The 6,285-nt window shown below is 42.2% G+C and overlaps 1 pseudogene; it reads right to left on the reverse strand.

The window, feature by feature from the left end:
- Positions 1-3,469: 3,469 nt before the first annotated feature.
- LOC130119803 (uncharacterized) lies at positions 3,470-6,285 on the reverse strand (annotated as a pseudogene).

Consider the following 6,285-nt stretch of genomic DNA (forward strand, 5'->3'; position numbering starts at 1 on the left):
TGTTTGCGCCTTGAAAAAACATCAAAGTTCAGTACAATGCCATCCACTGAAGCCAGCACAAAGTTCTTCATGCCAACTGGATTGGGCTTTAGTGGCACATACTGTCGAAGTGGACAGGCTCCTGCAAATGGGATCATCTGCTCATCAACTGACACACATTCCGGTCGAGCCTGAAGCAAGCAGCCACTGCGAATACGATCCAGAAAAGGTCTTGTCTTCCAGAATCTGCCAGTTTGCCTCATCTCTTCTGAAATGTCACCATTTTGCGGTTTATTTTGTCGGCAATGGTAGGGATTCATAAGGCATTGCGCCAGAACATCCTCATTTGTGGGTAAGGCACGCAAGACATAAAAATATTGAAACTTGACTTGACTTGAGTAGTAGTAGTAGTAGTAGTAGTAGTGTAGTAGTGGTAATAGTAGTAGTACTACTACTAGTAGTAGTAGTAGTAGTAGTGTAGTAGTAGTAATGGTGGTGGTGGTGGTAGTAGTAGCAGTAGTAGTAGTAGTAGTAGTAGTAGTAGTAGTAGTGGTAGTAGTAATAGTAGTAGTAGTAGTAGTAGTACTAGTAGTGGTAGTTTTAGTAGTAATAGTAGTAGTAGTAGCGGTAGTAGTGGTAGTGGTAGTAGTAGCATTAGTGGTGGTGGTAGTAGTAGTAGTAGTAGTAGTAGTGGTGGTGGTAGTAGTAGTAGTAGTAGTAGTAGTGTATATCTAAAGGAACTGAGGAAAGTGATGGCAAGGACTGATGAAAGAATTAAAGAAATTAAACCGTGTTTCATCAAGGATCTCACACGTGTGTTAACTATAAAGCTGGTATCCATATATCAATTCTTTTGGATAACCATGACCTGGATGAATGAGAACATTCACAGACAAAGCTGGTATCCATCTTCACCCTCCACTGCATGTGAAGAAAGCGAGTCATTCGGCTCTTACTAATATCAGAGCTCACACTATCGCTGACCCTACTTGCCTTCTCTTTCTTCATCTCTTTCGGCAGGACACTATTCACCGTTTTCTCTCCTCTCTATCTCGCCTAACTCTCTTCCTTGAGAGCAAAGTAAAGAATGAGATTTAAGTAGGACAGAGAAATAGAGGGACAAGAAATGCTGATAGGAGGGATTTACATTAAGTAAAATGGAAGAGGGCGCTGAGATGGCATTAAACATGATGTGTTTCAGAGACGTGTTGGAGACAGGGAGGCTTGCACAGACCAGCCATGTCCGGACATCACGTCTAACAACAGCTCTGCTGAAACCACACACTTACTGGAGAGCCCTAGAAAGAGAGAGTTGCGTCAATGAGGGGTCAGAACGCGAGAGGGTCACGTGGTTCATGTAGCCGCCGAATAGTTCCCTACAAAGCTTGGCGGGTCATTTAAATGAACTGCTTAGCCGCGATTTCTGGTAACTACTAACCAATATTTTCAGATTTTTACATTTATATATAGATATAGATATCTGTCCAAAGTAACGGGGAGTGCAGTAGAGAGGTGAAGAAGAGAGTGCAGGCAGGGTGGAGTGGGTGGAGAAGTGTGTCAGGAGTGATTTGCGACAGAAGGGTACCAGCAAGAGTTAAAGGGAAAGTTTACAAGATGGTTGTGAGACCAGCTATGTTATATGGTTTGGAGACAGTGGCACTGACAAAAAGACAGGAGGTGGAGCTGGAGGTGGCAGAGTTGAAGATGCTAAGATTTTCACTGGGAGTAACGAAGGACAGGATTAGTAACGACTATATTAGAGGGACCGCTCAGGTTGGACGGTTTGGAGACAAAGCAAGAGAGGCAAGATTGAGATGGCTTGGACATGTGCGGAGGAGAGATCCTGGTTATATTGGGAGAAGGATGCTGAATATGGAGCTGCCAGGGAAGAGGAGAAGAGGAAGGCCAAAGAGGAGGTTTATGGATGTGGTGAGGGAAGACATGCAGGTGGCTGGTGTGACAGAGGAAGACGCAGAAGACAGGAAGAAATGGAAACGGATGATCCGCTGTGGCGACCCCTAACGGGAGCAGCCGAAAGTAGTAGTAGTAGATATAGTTATAGATATATTCCAACGGGACACATATTCTATGCGCACTGTTTGGAACTATCCGGGGCTCCCATGAGCCGCCATTGCTGTGGCCCATTGACGTCTACGGAGTTGATGTAACTCTCTCTTTCTAGGGCTCTGACTTACTGCACACAGTCTGCTGAAACCACACACACACACTTACTGCACACAGTCTGCTGAAACCACACACACTGACTGCACACAGTCTGCTGAAACCACACACACTGACTGCACACAGTCTGATGAAACCACACACACACACTTACTGCACACAGTCTGCTGAAACCACACACACTGACTGCACACAGTCTGATGAAACCATACACACACACTTACTGCACACAGTCTGCTGAAACCACACACACTTACTGCACACAGGCTGCTGAAACCACACACACTGCACATAAGATGCTGAAACCACACACACACACACACACACACACACACACACACACACACACACACACACACACACACACACACACACACACACACACACACACACTTACTGCACACAGGCTTCTGAAACCACACACTGCACACAGGCTGCTGAAACCACACACACTTATTGCACACAGGCTGCGGATGAGCTAAAACTTTAGCATTAGCACGTTTTTCTCACATTTTTAATCAGAATTACTGTTTTGTAATCAGAAATGTTGAGTTATCCCTAAAATTATCAAGTTAATGTCAAATCAAATCAAATCATTTTACTTTGTATAGCCCAATATCACAGATTTGCCTCAGTGGGCTTAACAGCAACTCAACATGCTGTCCTTAGACCATCTAATCGGATAAGGAACAACTCCCTAAAAAAAAACTTTAACAGGGAGAAAAAATAGGAAGAAACCTCAGGGAGAGCAACAGAGGAGGGATCTCTCTCCCAAGACGGACAGCGCGCAATAGATATTGTGTTTACACAATTAACATAATACAACATTGAAAGAGGATGACAGAATTATAATGGACTTATAAAACTTACGAAGAATATGATGCACAGGATGCCAAGCAGTGTCCAGACACCAACGGAACAGTCCAGGACCCAAGCCACGCGACCAGCATCATCATGTAAAAAAAATTATGTGAGGAGAGGAATGGCAGGCAGTGTCCAAGTGGCGACCACCATCACAATGGAGACCTGGGAGGAGAACTGACTGCAAGTGCACACAAGGGAGACTCACATGTCACCATTCAAAGACAGAAAAAGAGAAAGGAGAAGACATCATTCAGAGAGAGAGAAAAGACATGTGAAAGAAGAGAACTGTTTGTAATAGTTATTAGTCATAATCAATTAAGTCATCAACTAGTCTTAATCTATACGCTATAATCTCGTTTGGCAGAACAGTGGTTGATAAATTAATTGAGACAGAAAACAGACTCGCCATGCAGGACAGGTTGTGAAGCACTCAACTTAGAGGTAACTAATTGTAAGCTAAGGCAAAAAGATGGGTTTTAAGTTTGGATTTAAAGGACTCAACAGACTCTGATTGTCTGATGGCAGCAGGGAGGTTATTCCACAAGAACGGAGCCCGATAGGAAAAGGCCCTGCCACCAGCTGACTTCTTCTTAACTTTGGGTACACACAGGAGCCCTGTATTTTGAGAGCGAAGAGCTCGAGATGGAATGTACGGTTTAAGGAGATCAGACAGGTAAGATGGGGCAAGCCCATTTAGGATTTTATAAGCCAGCAGAAGCACCTTGTATTCTGATCTAACATGGATAGGAAGCCAATGACAGGAGGCAAGAATTGGTGTAATATGGTCAAATTTCCTAGATTTAGTTAGGATTCTAGCAGCAGCATTCTGAACCATCTGAAGACTTTTAGTACGAGAATGTGGCAGACCTGAAAACAGAACATTACAGTAATCAAGTCTGGATGAAACAAATGCATGTATTAGAGTCTCTGCGTCAGCCATGGAGAGAGAAGAAAATTTTTTAGCTATGTTATGTAAGTGAAAAAAAAGGCAGTCTTGGTGATTTCTTTAATGTGCTTATCAAAGGAAAGGCTGGGAACAAATGTAACACCAAGATTTTTGGCTGCCACACTTTGTGAAACCACAGATTTGTCGATTGTTATCGTTACTTGATCAAATTGGTGTCTGTGTCTAGCAGGGCCAATGACCAGCATCTCGGTTTTATCCAGATTTAAAAGCAGAAAGTTAAGTGACATCCAGTTTTTCACAGTAGCCAAGCAGGCCTCTAAGTTAGTCATTTGAGTATGATCATCAGCCCTTATAGGCACATACAACTAAGTATCATCATCATAGCAATGGAAATGTATTTCATAACTGCGTATAATTTGGCCAAGAGGTGTAATGTAAAGAGAGAAAAATAGAGGAACAAGAACTGAGCCATGAGCCACACCATATTTAACGTCAGAAAATTTTGATATAAGATTATTATAGCAGACACAATGTGTTCTTCCAGATAAGTATGACTTAAGCCAAGAGAGAGCTAAGCCAGAGACACCAAAATTACAATTTAATCTATCTAATAGTATACAGTGAACAATGCTGCCAAAGACTGCACTGAGGTCCAATATTAGAAGCACAGAAGTGGAATCAGAGTCAATAGCTAATAAAAGATCATTCACCATTCTGGTCAGAGCAGTTTCAGTGGAGTGACAGGGCCTGAAAGCTGACTGAAAAGGTTCATACAGATGGTTTTCTTTTATATGGGTCGAAAGTTGTTGATACACAACTCTCTCTAGTACTTTAGAGAAGAATGGAAGGTTAGAGACTGGTCGATAGTTATTAAGAGACCCTGGATCGAGGTGCGTTTTTTTAAGTAGAGGTTTAACCACAGCTGTCTTAAAACTGCTGGGAACAATGCCAGTAGTAAATGATAAATTAACAATGTCTAGCATTGTAGGTCCAAGAAAAGGCCAGAGGTCTTTAAAAAGTTTTGCTGGTCAGGGGTCAAGTAGGCAAGCAGTTGGTTTAGAAGCTGAAACGAACTTAGTCAAAGTATCAAGAGAGATAGTCTCAAAAGCTGTAATAACTGGGACTGTCACTCATTGTATAGATATGAATTTGGTAAGACAGGATCTGCAGGAGTAGATGGAGTTGAACTAATTTTTTTTATGATGTCATCAACCTTATTGCAGAAAAAATCTAGAAATTCATGGGCTGTGAATGGTGAGCAGCTAATAGACGGCTGCTTTTTAGTTTAGATACAGTGTCAAAGAAAAATCTGGGGTTATGTTTATTAATATTTATTAAGTGAGAGATACGCTGTTTTTGCAGCAGATAAAGCACGCTTGTATCTCAAGCCACAATAGGTAAAAAACTTCCAATTTAGATTTTCGCCATTTACGTTCCAGTCTCTCCTGCAGGTCCGCTTAAGAGCACATATCTCATCATTAAACCAGGGTGTGGGCCTCTTTAGTCGCCTAGCTCTGGTAGTAAGAGGTGCCACTGAATCGAGGAGACTAGAGAGGGCCACATTTAAGTCACTAGTGAAATTTTCAACAGAGTCAGTTACCACAGTGAAAGGAGCCAAGACTTAAGGCAGCTGTTGGCCAAATGCAGCTACAGTGGAGGGACCACTATCGCGAGTGGCAATTACATCTGTGCTGACATTAACTGGACAGGCCAAAAAAGCTTCAAATTTGATGAGAAAATGATCTGACACAGCAGACGTGGTTGGCAAGACATTCGGATCAGAAACAGCTATCCCTTTAGATAAAACCAAATCAAGGGTTTGCCACTGCAATGAGTCGACTCTTGAACAAACTGAGTGAACCCAAAAGTATCAACTGGGGCCAGAAAGGCTTTACTTAGAGGATCAGCAGCCTTATACAGATGAATATTGAAATCACCAAGAATTAGAATCTCATCAGAGTGAGCAACAAGGCCTGAGACAAATTCACCAAATTCTTCCAAGAAATAATGAGTAACAGCCAGGAGGCTGATAAGAGTATCACAATTTGGACTGAGCCGAGTCTATTCATGGCTGAGGGAGATGGACCAAGAACAAGAGACTCAAAAGACTGGAATTTAGATTGGTGTCTAGAAGTCAGACTTAAAATAGATTTATGTATTAAGGCAACACCCCCACCTTGTTTATTTGCCCGAGCTACATGGGCATACGTATAGTCAGGTGGGGAAGCTTCATTTAAGGGAAGGAAAACATTTGGTTTCAGCCATGTTTCACATAACCCAATCATATCGAAACTATGTTCAAGAATCAGATCATATATTAGTAAGGCTTTGGTAGACAGTGATCTGATATTCAT

The sequence above is a fragment of the Lampris incognitus genome, chromosome 10 (assembly GCF_029633865.1).
Source record: "Lampris incognitus isolate fLamInc1 chromosome 10, fLamInc1.hap2, whole genome shotgun sequence".
Taxonomy (NCBI): Eukaryota; Metazoa; Chordata; class Actinopteri; order Lampriformes; family Lampridae; genus Lampris; species Lampris incognitus.